The 14,102-nt window shown below is 43.9% G+C and overlaps 1 long non-coding RNA gene across 1 annotated transcript in view; it reads right to left on the bottom strand.

Moving 5' to 3' along the window:
* LOC148145377 (uncharacterized) overlaps window positions 1-2,299 on the bottom strand; it is a 28,182-nt gene extending 25,883 nt beyond the window's left edge. Inside the window, exon 1 of the long non-coding RNA XR_015761300.1 lies at window positions 2,200-2,299. This is a non-coding gene — a long non-coding RNA (uncharacterized LOC148145377). The remainder of the gene's footprint in view (window positions 1-2,199) is intronic.
* Window positions 2,300-14,102: the final 11,803 nt, after the last annotated feature.

Raw genomic sequence — 14,102 nt, 5'->3', positions numbered from 1 at the left:
CTGCAGTCTGTACGCTGTAAGTAGACTCACAATGCTGCTAGGGAGTGAGTTCCCGGATTTTGACACAGTGACAATGAAGAATCAGTGATATATTTCCAAGTCAGAATGGTAAGTGGTTTGGAGAGGAAATTGTAAATGGTGGTATCTACTGCCTCTGTCCTTCTAGACAGAAGTGGTTATGCGTTTGGAAGGCACTGTCTAAGGATCTTAGGTAAATTTGCAGTGTATCTTGTAGATAGTACACACTGCTGCTACTGAGTGTTGCTGGTGGAGGGAGTGGATATTTGTGTCAGTCAAGTGGACTGGATGGTGTCAAGCTTCTTGAGTGCTGTCGGAGCTGCCCCCGTGCAGTCAAGTAGGGAGTATTCCATCACATTCCTGAATGCAGCCTTGCTGTCAAGGGCTGTTACTCTTACCGCACCTCTGGAAATCAGCTCTTCTGTCCATGTTGGAACCAAGACTGTAACGAGGTCAGGAACTGAATGGCCCTGGTGGAACCCAAATGGGCCATCACTGAGCAGATGCTGCTTGATAGCACTGTTGATGATACCTTCATTCACTTTACCAATGATCGAGAATAGACTGATGGCACGGTAATTGGCTGGTTTGGATTTGTTCTGCTTTCTCTGTATAGGACATACCTGGGCAATTTACACCATTGTCGTGTAGATGCCAGTGTTGTAACTGTACTGGAACAGCTTGGCTAGGGCTTCAGCAAGTTCTGGAGCATACGCCTTTAGTACCGATGCTAGACTGTTGTCAGGGCCCTTGGCCTTTATAGAAAGCAGTACCTTCATTCTGAGGAGGTGGTGATATAATGGTATTGTCACTAGCCTCTGGGGAATAAAAACCAGAAGAAAAAAGCAACAAGGTAAAAGAATGATGAGAATCTGAGAATAAAATCTCTCCCAGGTTGCAGATATTATTGAAGGCGAGGAACGTGTGGATTTAAGCAATAACCCGATAGGAAAACCCTTAATTGTGGGGAGATCATTGTCCAATCTCACTTTGACTTTAGAGCCTCACTCTCCAAGTCTTCCTCCTGGTCTTATTATATGACAAAGCTTCAGAGTCCAGGGATTTCTCTCAAGGGAGACTCTGGGACGATAGTGTCAGTCAAGGGTAAGATGTGATTAAAAATGAGCTATGTAACCGAGGAACCAGAGCCTTGAAAACAATACTTGACTCCTCCCACAAGCTCTCATCTACAGTGTGACCTGTTTGTGTGCATTTGAATCACAGGATTGTTACACCACCTAATACAATATAAAAGATGTGTCACGCTCTGTGTTTGGATTCCGGTTTATAAATGATTGCGGTAAACACTGGGAATACAACCCAGTCAACAAAGATTTGACCTCGCCAATGACCAATTAGACGGAATGTAGGACATATTCTGAGTGTTCACATTGAGTGCTATGAGGCACAGAGCTAACTGTCTTTCAAGCATTCCCAACAGGTCATGTGTATCACTGTATTTCGTTCGGTATGCTTTCCTTTTTGGTCAGAATATTGAGTACAGGAGTTGGGAGGTCATGCTGCGGCTGCACAGGACGTTGTTTCGGCCACTTTGGAATATTGCGTGCAATTCTGGTCTCCTGCAAATTGGAAGGATGTTGTGGAACTTGAAACGGTTCAGAAAAGATTTACAAGGAGGTTGCCAGGGTTGGAGGATTTGAGCTATAGGGAGAGACTGAACAGGTTGGGGCTGTTTTCCCTGGAGTGTAGGAGGCTGAGGGGTGACCTTATAGAGGTTTATAAATCATGAGGGGCATGGATAGGATAAATAAACAAAGTCTTTTTCCTGGGGTGGGGGAGTCCAGAACTAGAGGGCATAGGTTTAGGGTGAGAGGAGAAAGATATAAAAGGGACCTAAAGGGCAATGTTTTCCCGCAGAGGGTGGTACGTGTATGGAATGAGCTTCCGGAGGATGTGGTGGAGGCTGGTACAATTACAGCATTTAAAAGGTACCTGGATGGGTACTGAATAGGAAGGGTTTGGAGGGATATGGGCTGGGTGCTGGCAGGTGGGACTAGATTGGATTGAGATATCTCGTCGGTATGGAATAGTTGGACTGAAGGGTCTGTTTCCGTGCTGCACATCTCTATGACTCTATGACTCAGTAATTAGGCAAGTGTGTGAACACAACTTTATCATTGATACATCACCAAAAACAGAAAATCTTTGCAATAACCCAACTTGGTCCGGAATCCTGGGTGGTCTACGAATGGCAGCAGCAGGAAGACTTTGTCCGCAGGGAGAGGAATTGAACTTGTGGATTGGACGATTTTCATTACAGGGGTCTGGATTAGAGTGATGCTGGAAAAGCACAGCAGGTCAGGCCGCATCCGAGGAGCAGAGTGGAGAGTTCTGTAGGCTCCCAGCCTCCATTCGTGATGAAGGGCTTTTGCCCGAAATGTCGATTTTCCTGCTCCTGGGATACTGCCTGACCTGCTGTACTTTTCCAACACCACTCTAATCCAGACTCTGGTTTCTAGTAACTGCAGTCCTCACTTTTGCCTAGTTGATTTTCATTACGAGCAGTTTTGAAGGAGCCATGTTGTTGCTCCTGAAGATATTTCCCTCATGGTTAAACTGGTATTGACTGTGAAAGCTCCATCTAGTGGTTATGCACAGTGGTTGCAAGTCGTGCACTGGAATTTTCCACAGTGGAAATATGTTGATGTGTTCTTTAGTGCAACCACAAAGACACCCTGCTTGTCTCTAGGATGTGTCCTGTGTTGAGGGGGTCACCTTTAGGAATGACACACCAAGTTGATGTCAATCCAATACCTACAGCCAGGTGACTGCGTGGCAAATACACTGCACATCTATTCAACCAACTAGCCACGTCAGAAAAGAGGTGGGGTCTCGTCCTCAGTTTAGCCAAGAGAAAACACACTGTTAGTCAAGGAGTCCTAGTGCTATCAAACATTGGCACAGCACCTTAGCAGGTCTGGCAACTTCTGTGGACAGAAATGGAATTAACAGTTCTTCTGAAGAAATTCATAAACATGCATTCACATGGAAACACTGGTATAGACAGGTGCTCACATACACGTATTCACAGAGCCATTCAAACATACATACATAGATATACAAATATACACAATTACACTCACATACAAACTAACTCTCCCAGAGATATGCAAAAAGACAGACAAACATGCAAACACACACATGCACGTACGCATTCAGACACATGCGCACAATTGCACAGTCACACATGTACATTGGATAGACATACGCACAAATGTACGTGTGGATGTAAATACATGTACAGACATACATTCAAACAGCAAGCTTGCTCTTGCCTGAGAATTTACAAAGATATATTTAAAGTGAGATTTTTTTTGTCATTTCACCCATGATCAAACAGAAAAGTTTTTCTTCTTTCAACTTCCAGTCTTATACAGCAATGAAAGAAGCATTGACAAAAGGGACAGTGTTCCTTACTGTTATAATAATCTGATAGAAGGATCCCCCGATAATCACTCACCTCCACAAAAACATATCATGATCAAGGGTGTCTCAGAGAGGGGACAGAATGTTCTCAAGGGGGAAAGGGGCCAGCAGGAGGTCATTGTACCCATCAGAACCAATGACATAGGAAGGGAAAAGGATGAAATTCTGAAGGTAGATTACAGAGGATTAGGCATATATTTAAAAAGGAGGTCCTCGAGAGTAGTAATGTCTGGATTACTTCAGGTGGTATGAGCTAGTGAGGGGAGGAATAGGAGGATAGAGCAGATGAATGCATGTCTGAGGAGCTGGTGTATGGGAGAAGGATTCACATTTTTGGATCATTGGAAGCCCTTTTGAGGTAGAAGTGACTTGTACAAGAAGGACGGATTGCACCTAAATTGGAAGGGGACGATTATACTGGCAGGGAGATTTGCTAGAGCTGTTCGGAAGGATTTAAACTTGAAAGTTGGGGGGTTGGTGGGGGGGGGGCGCGGTGTGGAGGGGTGAGCGGTGGGACCCCGGGAGATAGTGAGGAAAGATTTCAATCTGAGACGGGTACAGTTGAGAACAAAGGCGAATCAAACAGTCAGGGAAGGCTGGAACAAAGCGGACAACAAGGTAGGACTGACAAATTAAACTGCATTTATTTCAATGCAAGAGGCCTAACAGGGAAGGCAGATGAACTCAGGGCATGGTTTAGGAACATGGGACTGGGATATCATAGCAATTAAAGAAACATGGCTCCGAGATTGACAGAACTGGCAGCTTAATGTTTCAGGATACAAGGGAGGCAAGAGAAGAGGGGGAGTGGCGTTTTTGATAAGGGATAACACAACAGCTGTACTAAGAGAGGATATTCCCAGAAACACATCCAGGGAAGTTATTTGGGTGGAATTGAGAAATAAGAAAGGGATGATCACCTTATTGGAATTGTATTATAGACCCCCTAATAATCAGAGGCAAATTGAGAAACAAACTTGTAAGGAGATCTCAGTTATCTATAAGAATAATAGGGTGGTTATGGTAGGGGATTTTAACTTTCCAAACAGAGACTGGGACTACCATAGTGTTAAGGGTTTAGATGGAGAGAAAGTCTGTACAAGACAATTTTCTGATTCAGTATGTGGATGTACCTACTAGAGAAGGTGTAAAACTTGACCTACTCTTGGGAAATAAGGCAGGGCAGGTGACTGAGGTGTCAGTGGGAGAGCACTTTGGGGCCAGCGACCATAATTCTATTAGATTTTAAATAGTGATGGAAAAGGATAGACCAGATCTAAAAGTTGAAGTTCTAAATTGGAGAAAGGCCAATTTTGACGGTATTAGGCAAGAACTTTCAAAAGCTGATTGGGGGCAGATGTTTGCAGGTAAAGGGACGGCTGGAAAATGGGAAGCCTTCAGAAATGAGATAACGAGAGTCCAGAGAAAATATATTCCTATCAGGGTGAAAGGAAATCTTTGAGGGATCCTACTCTCTGCTCTGGTGGAGTGGGAGGGGGAGTTGAAGTGTTGAGCCACAGGGTGACCAACCAACCAACCCAACCACCCCGTGGATCAACACTTCAACTCCCCCTGCCACTTCACCAAGGATATGCAGGTCTTTGGACTCCTCCATCGCCAGACCACAACAACACGACGGTTGGAGGAAGAGCGCCTCATCTTCCGCCTAGGAACCCTCCAACCACAAGGGATGAACTCGGATTTCACCAGTTTCCTCATTTCCCCTCCCCCCACCTTGTCTCAGTCAAATCCATCGAACTCAGCACCGCCTTCCTAACCTGCAATCTTCTTCCTGACCTCTCCGCCCCCACCCCAGTCTGACCTATCACCCTCATCTTGACCTCTTTCCACCTATTGCATTTCCGACGCCCCTCCCCCAAGTCCCTCCTCCCTACCTTTTATCTTAGCCTGCTGGACAAACTTTCCTCATTCCTGAAGAAGGGCTTATGCCCGAAACGTCGATTCTCCTGTTCCCTGGATGCTGCCTGACCTGCTGCACTTTTCCAGCAACACATTTTCAGGGTGAAAGGAAAGGCTGGTAGGTATAGGGAATGCTGGATGACAAAAGAAATTGAGAGTTTGATTAAGAAAAAGAAGGAAGCATATGTGCGGTATAGACAGGATAGATCGAGTAAATCCTTAGAAAAGTATAAAGGCAGTAAGAGTATACTTAAGAGGGAAATCAGGAGGGCAAAAAGGGGACATGAGATAGCTTTGGCAAATAGAGTTAAGGAGAATCCAAAGGAATTTTATAATTACATTAAGAACAACAGGGTAACTAAGCAGAGAGTAGGGCCCCTCAAAGATTAGCAAGGCAGCCTATTTGTGAAACCGCAGGAGATGGGGGAGATACTAAATATATTCAGGACAAAAGGGTATCTAGTGATAGAATAGGGCCCCTCAAAGTTCAGCACGAGAGCCTTTGTGTGGAGCTGCTGGAGATGAGGGAGATACTAATCAAGTATTTTGCATCAGTATTTACTGTGGAAAAGGACATGGATGGTATAGAATGTTGGGAAATAGAGGTGACATCTTGAAAAATGTCCATATTACAGAGGAGGAAGTACTGGATGAATGTGCTATCTTGAAACGCATAAAAGTGGATAAATGCCCAGGACCTGTTCAGGAGTACTCTAGAATTCTGTGGGAAGCCAGAGAAGTGATTACTGGGCCTCTTACTGAGATATTTGGATCATCGATAGTCACAGGTGAGGTGCCGGAAGACTGGAGGTTGGCTAACGTGCTGCCACTATTTAAGAAAGGTGGTAAGGACAAGTTAGGGAACTACAGACCGGTGAGCCTGACCTCAGTAGTGAGCAAATTGTTGGGGGGAGTCCTGAGGGACAGGATGTACATGTATTTGGAAAGGCAAGGACTGATTAGGGATAGTCAACATGGCTTTGTGCATGGGAAATCATGTCTCACAAACTTGATTGAGGTTTTTGAAGAAGGAACAAAGAAGAGTGATGAGGGCAGAGCGGTAGATGTGATCTATATGGACTTCAGTAAGGCGTTCGATGAGGTTCCCCATGGGAGACTGGTTAGCAAGGTTAGATCTCATGGAATACAGGGAGAACTAGCCATTTGGATACAGAACTGGCCCAAAGGTAGAAGACAGAGGGTGGTGGTGGAGGATTGTTTTTCAGACTGGAGGCCTGTGACCAGTGGAGTGCCACAAGGATCGGTGCTGGGTCCTCTAGTTTTCATCATTTATATGAATGATTTGGATGTGAGCATAAGAGGTATAGTTAGTAAATTTGCAGATGACACCAAAATTGGAGGTGTAGTGGACAGTGAAGAAGGTTACCTCAGATTGCAATGGGATCTTGATCAGATGGGCCAATGGGCTGAGAAGTGGCAGACGGAATTTAATTCAGATAAATGCGAGGTGCTGCATTTTGGGAAAGCAAATCTTAGCAGGACTTATGCACTTAATGGTAAGGTCCTAGGGAGTGTTGCTGAACAAAGAGACCTTGGAGTGCAAGTTCATAGCTCCTTAAAAGTGGAGTCGCAGGTAGATAGGATAGTGAAGAAGGCGTTTGGTATGCTTTCTTTTATTGGTCAGAGTATTGAGTACAAGAGTTAGGAGGTCATGTTGCGGCTGTATAGGACATTGGTTAGGCCATTTTTGGAATATTGTGTGCAGTTCTGGTATCCTTCCTATCAGAAAGATGTTGTGAAACTTGAAAGGGTTCAGAAAAGATTTACAAGGATGTTGCCAGGGCTGGAGGATTTGAGCTATAGGGAGAGGCTGAACAGGCTGGGGCTGTTTTCCCTGGAGCATCGGAGGCTGAGGGGTGATCTTATAGAGGTTTATAAAATCATGAGGAGCATGGATAGGATAAATAGACAAAGTCTTTTCCCTGGGGTGGGGGAGTCCAGAACTAGAGGGCATAGGTTTAGGGTGAGAGGGGAAAGATATAAAGAGACCTAAGGGGCAACTCTTTTTCACACAGAGGGTGGTACGTGTATGGAATGAGCTGCCAGCAGAAGTGGTGGAGGCTGGTACAATTGCAACATTTAAAAGGCATCTGGAAGGGTATATGAATATGGATATGGGCCAGGTGGGACTAGATTGGGTTAGGATATCTGGTTGGCATGGACAAGTTGGACCGAAGGGTCTGTTTCCGTGCTGTACATCTCTATGACTCTATAAATACTCACACACTCAAACACATTCATTCACACGCACAAATACATACACTCTCACAGAAATACTCACACATAGACACACACATGCACAAATGTGCGTACACACATGAATACACCCACAGACACTCGTTCACACAAACATACGCACACAAGCATTCACTCCACAGATATAGTCACACAAATATACACACATAAACATCACTCACTTACTCACACACATACATCACAGGTGAAAGAAGGGATCACAATGCTCTGCAATAGATACTTGTTGAATCTGTATTTTTTTTTAATCTAAGTGCAAGTTGCATCGGGGTTTTTGGAAGGTTTCTTGCTGTGAGTCCTGTTGGGAGTCTTGGCCATGTCTCAGCAGACTCACCACTAACTACCCATCCTGCCTCTGTGGCATCTTTCACATCCAATTCCATCTCCATCTTACCACAGACTGTTCCCAGAACAACTCACCACTCAGCGAATATCCATCAGAAGACCCTTGTCACTGTGCCATTTTTCAAAGGCTGCTGTACACCCAGGCATGAATCAGCAATCCAGAATTGCTCCTCATTGGCAACATCATGGCACGGCAGTCACAAAGCCGCATTGCCCATGGCACGTAGCTGACATGGCTGACACTCCCTGATACCTACATCCCCATTCTCTCACTCTAGTCACTGTTAAACCACTGGTCCACACAATGCACCTGTCTGTAACTATGTTCCATTTAAGCATCTTCCTCTAAGTCACCACTCCAAAGGATCTCCAAAGCCCCTTGGACACTCACATTATGCCATTGTCCAGTAGGGGATCATCACACACAGGCAAGCAACTGGACAATTCCAAACATTATTAATGCCAGTGACAGAGAAAACAAACAAAACCAATAGAGGCTGAAATGCAAGCCAAATGATGTCCTAATGACCGAAGATGTCTTTATATTCCATGATGGCCTGCTGTACCCAGCTAACACCTACTGAAACCGGGTGTTAGTCGGGTCCTTTCTGGCTTGTAGTAGCCGAGTTCTGGATAAAGAAGGCTTCCTCCACTCTAATATCCTCGTCCTCCTCCTCCCCCTCAGAAGACTGGACAAGTTCCTCAGCATCCAGTGGATCATCTTATTGCTTGCTCCAATCGTGCAGAGGACAGCACACCAGGATGGTGTGGCACACTCTGTCTGGACCGTACAGGGCGGGGTGGGCCTTCCCAACCCAGACTGCCCGAGCAGTAGAAGCACATTGGCAGCAACCCCATCGTCTGCTCCACCATGACTGTGTGGATCATATTCTGAAGCAACTTTCCTCACTGTCCACCACACCTCCAAATTTGTGTCATTTGCAAACTTACTAACCAGAGTGATGATTGATCTTTTTGATTACAAGAAAAAAAATTACCCTTTAGACAGTGAGTTCTCTAACCCTAGTGTATCAGACTGCTCCCTCTCAGTCTGAGTGAAACTGAATACAGAATGGAGGATATTCACACTTGTAAGAAAATCATTACATGTAGCTGCAGAATCAAACATTGTGAACCTATCTTCCACATTTCAGAAATACACATGCAGCAGAAGGTCAGAGATCGTTCCATCAAAAAGATACTTTTCGTAGCAACAAATGAAAATTCTAGCACAGACTGGAGCTGGAGGAGAGGCATTGCCACTTTCTGCTGAAGGTCAGAGACCTTTGAGCGGACTCAGCTCGATGTTTTTGTGTAAGGCCAGCAGGCCAGTTAAACTGCTGAAGTGTGGGCTTCATAATTCAACAGAGGGTGTGCAGGGTTCTGGAACCTGTAGCCTTTACTAAAGGTGCATTGAGAAAATGTTAGGCCAAACCTTTCTAAACTAGTTTAGTGAGTTGCTGTGTCAGAGCTGCAGTAGTAGCTTTAATATTGAGACCCAATTAACTAGTAACAAGTGAAGCTCCTGAAGTGAATGGCAATAGGACACAGTTCTGGCCCATTTTGATTTGCAGCTTTGCCAATGTGACTTGATACAGGCTGTCACACATTACTGTGCTATGTCCTTCTGCACTTTATTGTGGCATGTTAAATTTAAGTCTCTCTCTGCTCCTCCCTGTAGATAAACTGTACTCTGAAACTCCTTGACCTTCAGATAAGCCAAATGCTTCACTAGATGTTTACCCTGAATGGGACGGTGCTTAGGTCCTTGGCTGGCAGTTCTCATAAGACTAGTCTCAACACTCAAAATATCCTCTTGTGTCATACTTCAAGCTGTTTAGTGTAGTTTTCATTTAGATTGCAAAGTTCTTTCGGAATAGACCGATTCTTTCTCTTTGCTGTGAAAACACATGTAAATAAGTAAACTCACACGAAGATTATTAACATACTTAGCTCCCTGGTCCTTATCTCATGTTTTGATTTCCACTTCCCGAGTGCTGATAAATTGTTTGGGCTTTTGGGTTCTTAGACATGGGAGAAGTGATGCTCCTCCCAGCTGCCTCACAGGCAAAGACCTTATAAACTTCATCAGAATCAGCCTGCAAACAGCATTGAAACTGTACAAAATATGACATAATACCAAACCCGGTGGGCACTAACTTACCTGTGCCTCCATTCCCCTCCTCAGCCCAATCCTCATCTTGCTTGTTTATGGTAATTAAGTGACAGCTCAGTCTGGTAGGAATCAAAATGCTGTCTCCACTGCCACTCTGTGTGTCAATGCATTGCCCTCTCATCATGGTTTAAACCCCACTCCATAGTATTAGGTGCATAAGTCAGGGGGAAATGTGTCTGGGTGGGTTACTCTTCGGAGGGTTGGTGTGCACTTGTTGGGTCGAAGGGCCTGTTTCCACACTGTAGGGAATCTAATCTAATTATAGTGAAAATTTTCTTCAAATCATGTGAGTTTCTGCTGACACCACTGATGTGGTTTATCTTTTCCATCAGTACCTTTTAAGGCACCAAGTGATTGCAGGATTGAATCAAACCACATATGGGGCGTTAACTCAATAATTGCAATTGCAGAGTTGGGATGTCTCTGTTCTGCTGGAGTGTCCTTGTGAAGAGCTGGTGCACTTGTGAGTGAACAAAGGAACATATGCATTAAAGGTGTGATCGTATGGACAGCAATTGGCTGGATCTGAAGCTGCCAACTGAGTATTTAGACTGCTATACTGTAGTCAACATTTCAACAGTGGAGAGTCTGCACAGTGTAGATTCGATTCTTTTGTGTTTGTTTATTTGAGTTTGGTAACTGATCTGTGCTCAGTTGGTTCAGCCTGGGAGGATACTCAGAGCAAAATAAAGCGTCAACCACAGAAGATATTCAGATGCTAAGCTGTAATTGCATTTCCTGACTGCAGAAATATTTAAAAGTTCTTGTAAGTAAACAATCTGCACACTGCTACCTCAGTATTTATCTGAGATGGGTAAAACATGCATACACTGTACTGACAGTCAGGTTCATTCAAGGTCAACATCTTCATGAGTAAATATTTGGTCATCCCACTTAGTAGGCCCATGTTGTCAACTATAGTCAAGGAATTGCTCAATGAAGAAACTTTAATTAAGGATCAATTATAGTGCAAAGGATATATTATCAAAGTTGGAGAGAACATAAAAGTAAATCAAGAGCAATGAATTTCTAGGGGAAAAAAAAGATAGATTTGTGGTTCTGGGAAATGTGGGCCATGCTGATTTTCCTGTTAACAGACATGAGTCATGAAGATTCCTCTTCCATACTATAGGAAAACTGAGTCTGGAACTTTAATAATCTTGCTATAAATGTGTTGTAAAATGTTTCACAAGGTTTCTGTTAATGTCAAGGGTGTCCCTGATATGATTGCTGGATCTGGGAGAGTTCTGTGGCGTTATGATTCAGGTTGCATTTTATTGATGGTGCTACAGAAGTTTTTCTCTTGTGGTTTGAGTTTGCCACTTAATGTTTGGTTCATGGGTAGACAGCACCATCCAATGGACATTTGTTGCAATTGTTCATGACTTATGATTTGGAGGTGCCGGTGTTGGACTGGGGTGTACAAAGTTAAAAATCACACAACACCAGGTTATAGTCCAACATGTTTAATTGGGAGCACTGCTGATGAAGGAGCGATGCTCCGAAAGCTAGTGCTTCCAATTAAACCTGTTGGACTATAACCTGGTGTTGTGAGATTTTTAACTTTGTACACCCCAGTCCAACACCGGCATCTCCAAATCATCACATTCAGAAAGGTTGGCACAACCAGTCAATCCGAAAATGATAGCTATAGAGTCCAGATCTGATCTAAACAAACAGTGTCTTATAAATAGAGAAATAAACTTCATAAATGAACAAATAGTTTGAACAAGTGGCACATATTTAACAAAAAAATATGATGCAGAACATCTAGACCTCAGTCTGAGTGACTGTTTGGTCTCTATCTCAGTCTCTCACATCCATGATTCCACATATAAACCATATTCAAACCCTTTAATTAGATTCCAGATTTTAAATGACACCCACATCTTCACAATCTTACATATGAATTATTGTTGATCCTTCCAGCATGTGACTCACTCCTGATATCTGTTATTCAAATATGAACCTTCCTGATTATTTGATTAGATTGCATCCTCTAACATACATCTGGGAATTGAAGTTAAAGCAATGTGAATATTTCATTGTGAAATTTGTAATTAATATTGTATTGCCATGTAGCACATTTTGGAGCGGTGAGTTGCATTAATTATTTAAAGTACACGGCTGGATTTGTCCTCTGGGACTTATCTTACACTTTCAGACTTCACTCCCAAATCATACAGAGTTTGATAAATGAATTGTAAAATATGCTGGTCTATTAAAAGTATTACAGCATCACAGGGACAGAGGAACCTCGGTCTTGGACCAGGACTACAAGCCTGCTCCACTTTTCAATGAATTTGTGGTTAATCTGACTGTGACTGCACCATCATTTTTCTGTCTGTCACCTGTAACTCATGACTCCCTTGCCTATCAAAAATCTATTGAACTATGCTTTGAATAAGTTCAAAGACACAGCATGCACTTTTTTTCAGGGGAAGAGAATTCCAAACACTAATTTCTCCCCATCTACATCTTGAAAGTGAGACCTGTTTTCCTTAAATTGTCTCCACTAGTGCCAGAGTGCCCGCAAAGAGGAAATATCCTCTTGGCTCTGTGGAGTGCCCATCCTGTGCCATCTGGGAAGTGTTGGTTTCTCCATGTATCTCAGATGATCGCACATGCAGCGAGTCTCTGCAGCTGCAAAAATGTGAGATCAGCTTTCTGTAATTGGCGCAGTGTCTGGTGTTACTCTGGTGCACCCACTGAAGCTGAGAGGTAACTAGGTAACACATTTAACAAAGTGGTCACTGAAATACTCCACAGAGGCTGGTGTCCCATTACCAAGTTCCCCTTTATTTACACATGTGGAGAGTCCTCGATACTGATCCAGCTCCCTCAGAGCCAGCACTCAGAATAACAAAAACCTCTGACACTACTGTTTATATCTGTCAGCCAGGACTTCCTGAGATGACCAGGTTAACAGCCCCAATCAGGGGAACTCGTATTCTATGAGCGCCATTTGGCTGACCTCATTACAATCACTGTATGCCTCCCCCTCTAAGTCTGAGGACATAGACTGGATCTCTATTTTTGGAGCACTGGGTCAGGTTCCTCCCATCCTGCCTCTGATACGGGTGGTGCGTACCAGTTAGTTGTTCTCCTCTTGCACCTGGAGCATCTTGGAAGAAATTCATTCTCATCTTCAGATGGCAAAAACATTGAGGCAGCCACATCTAACATGTCCCTCTCAGATTCAGAGGTATTTTCAATGCTTGATGGAGAGGGAGAACCCACAGGTTTCAATAGCTGTTCCGACTGTTCTGAGGGGTTGGGCAGGTTTTGCTTCTGCACTGTTTGTGAGTTTGCTGCTTTCATATGGTCCGTGTGCTTGTTCAGGACCATTGCACCAACCTGAACTTTATACATCACGAGACCTGACCTGGCATTGACCACGCCTCTTACCCATGCAGGGCCAATCCCATGGTTCCCACAACAAGCTTCATCCCCTGAAGTAAACTGTCTCTCTTGCTTTTCTCTCGCTTACTGGAGTCTTGTGTCCAGCATTAGCATTCCTGATGCTGTTTCACCTCTCCCCCAGAAAGATCAGATTTAACCTGGTGCAGAGTCTTTGTCTCATGAGTAACTCTGCTGGAGCTATCCCTGTAGTTGCATGAGCTAACCCTGTCCTATAGTCAAATAGGAACCAGGACAGTTTGGTATCTAGAGAAGCTGTAGGCTCTTTCTGTAAGCCTGCCTTCAAGGTTTGGACTGCTCTTTTCCCCATTGGATGACGGTGGGTATGGAGCTGTCCTTATATGACAAATACCATTCGACTTTAGGAAATACTCAAATTCTATGCTGGTAAACAATGACCTGTTATCTGTGGAATCCATGTATTGCAAAAGATACTCATGGTTTTTCTATTGCTGTCCCCATGTTTGAGAAATTAACTTTATGCATGTACAACCACTTTGAA

This window comes from Chiloscyllium plagiosum, unplaced genomic scaffold, assembly GCF_037043375.1.
Source record: "Chiloscyllium plagiosum isolate Xiang-an unplaced genomic scaffold, Cpla_swu_hap1 HiC_scaffold_24, whole genome shotgun sequence".
NCBI classification, from domain to species: domain Eukaryota; kingdom Metazoa; phylum Chordata; class Chondrichthyes; order Orectolobiformes; family Hemiscylliidae; genus Chiloscyllium; species Chiloscyllium plagiosum.
The sequence above is the reverse complement of the archived record's forward strand: the minus strand, read 5'-3'. Positions and strand labels throughout refer to the sequence as shown.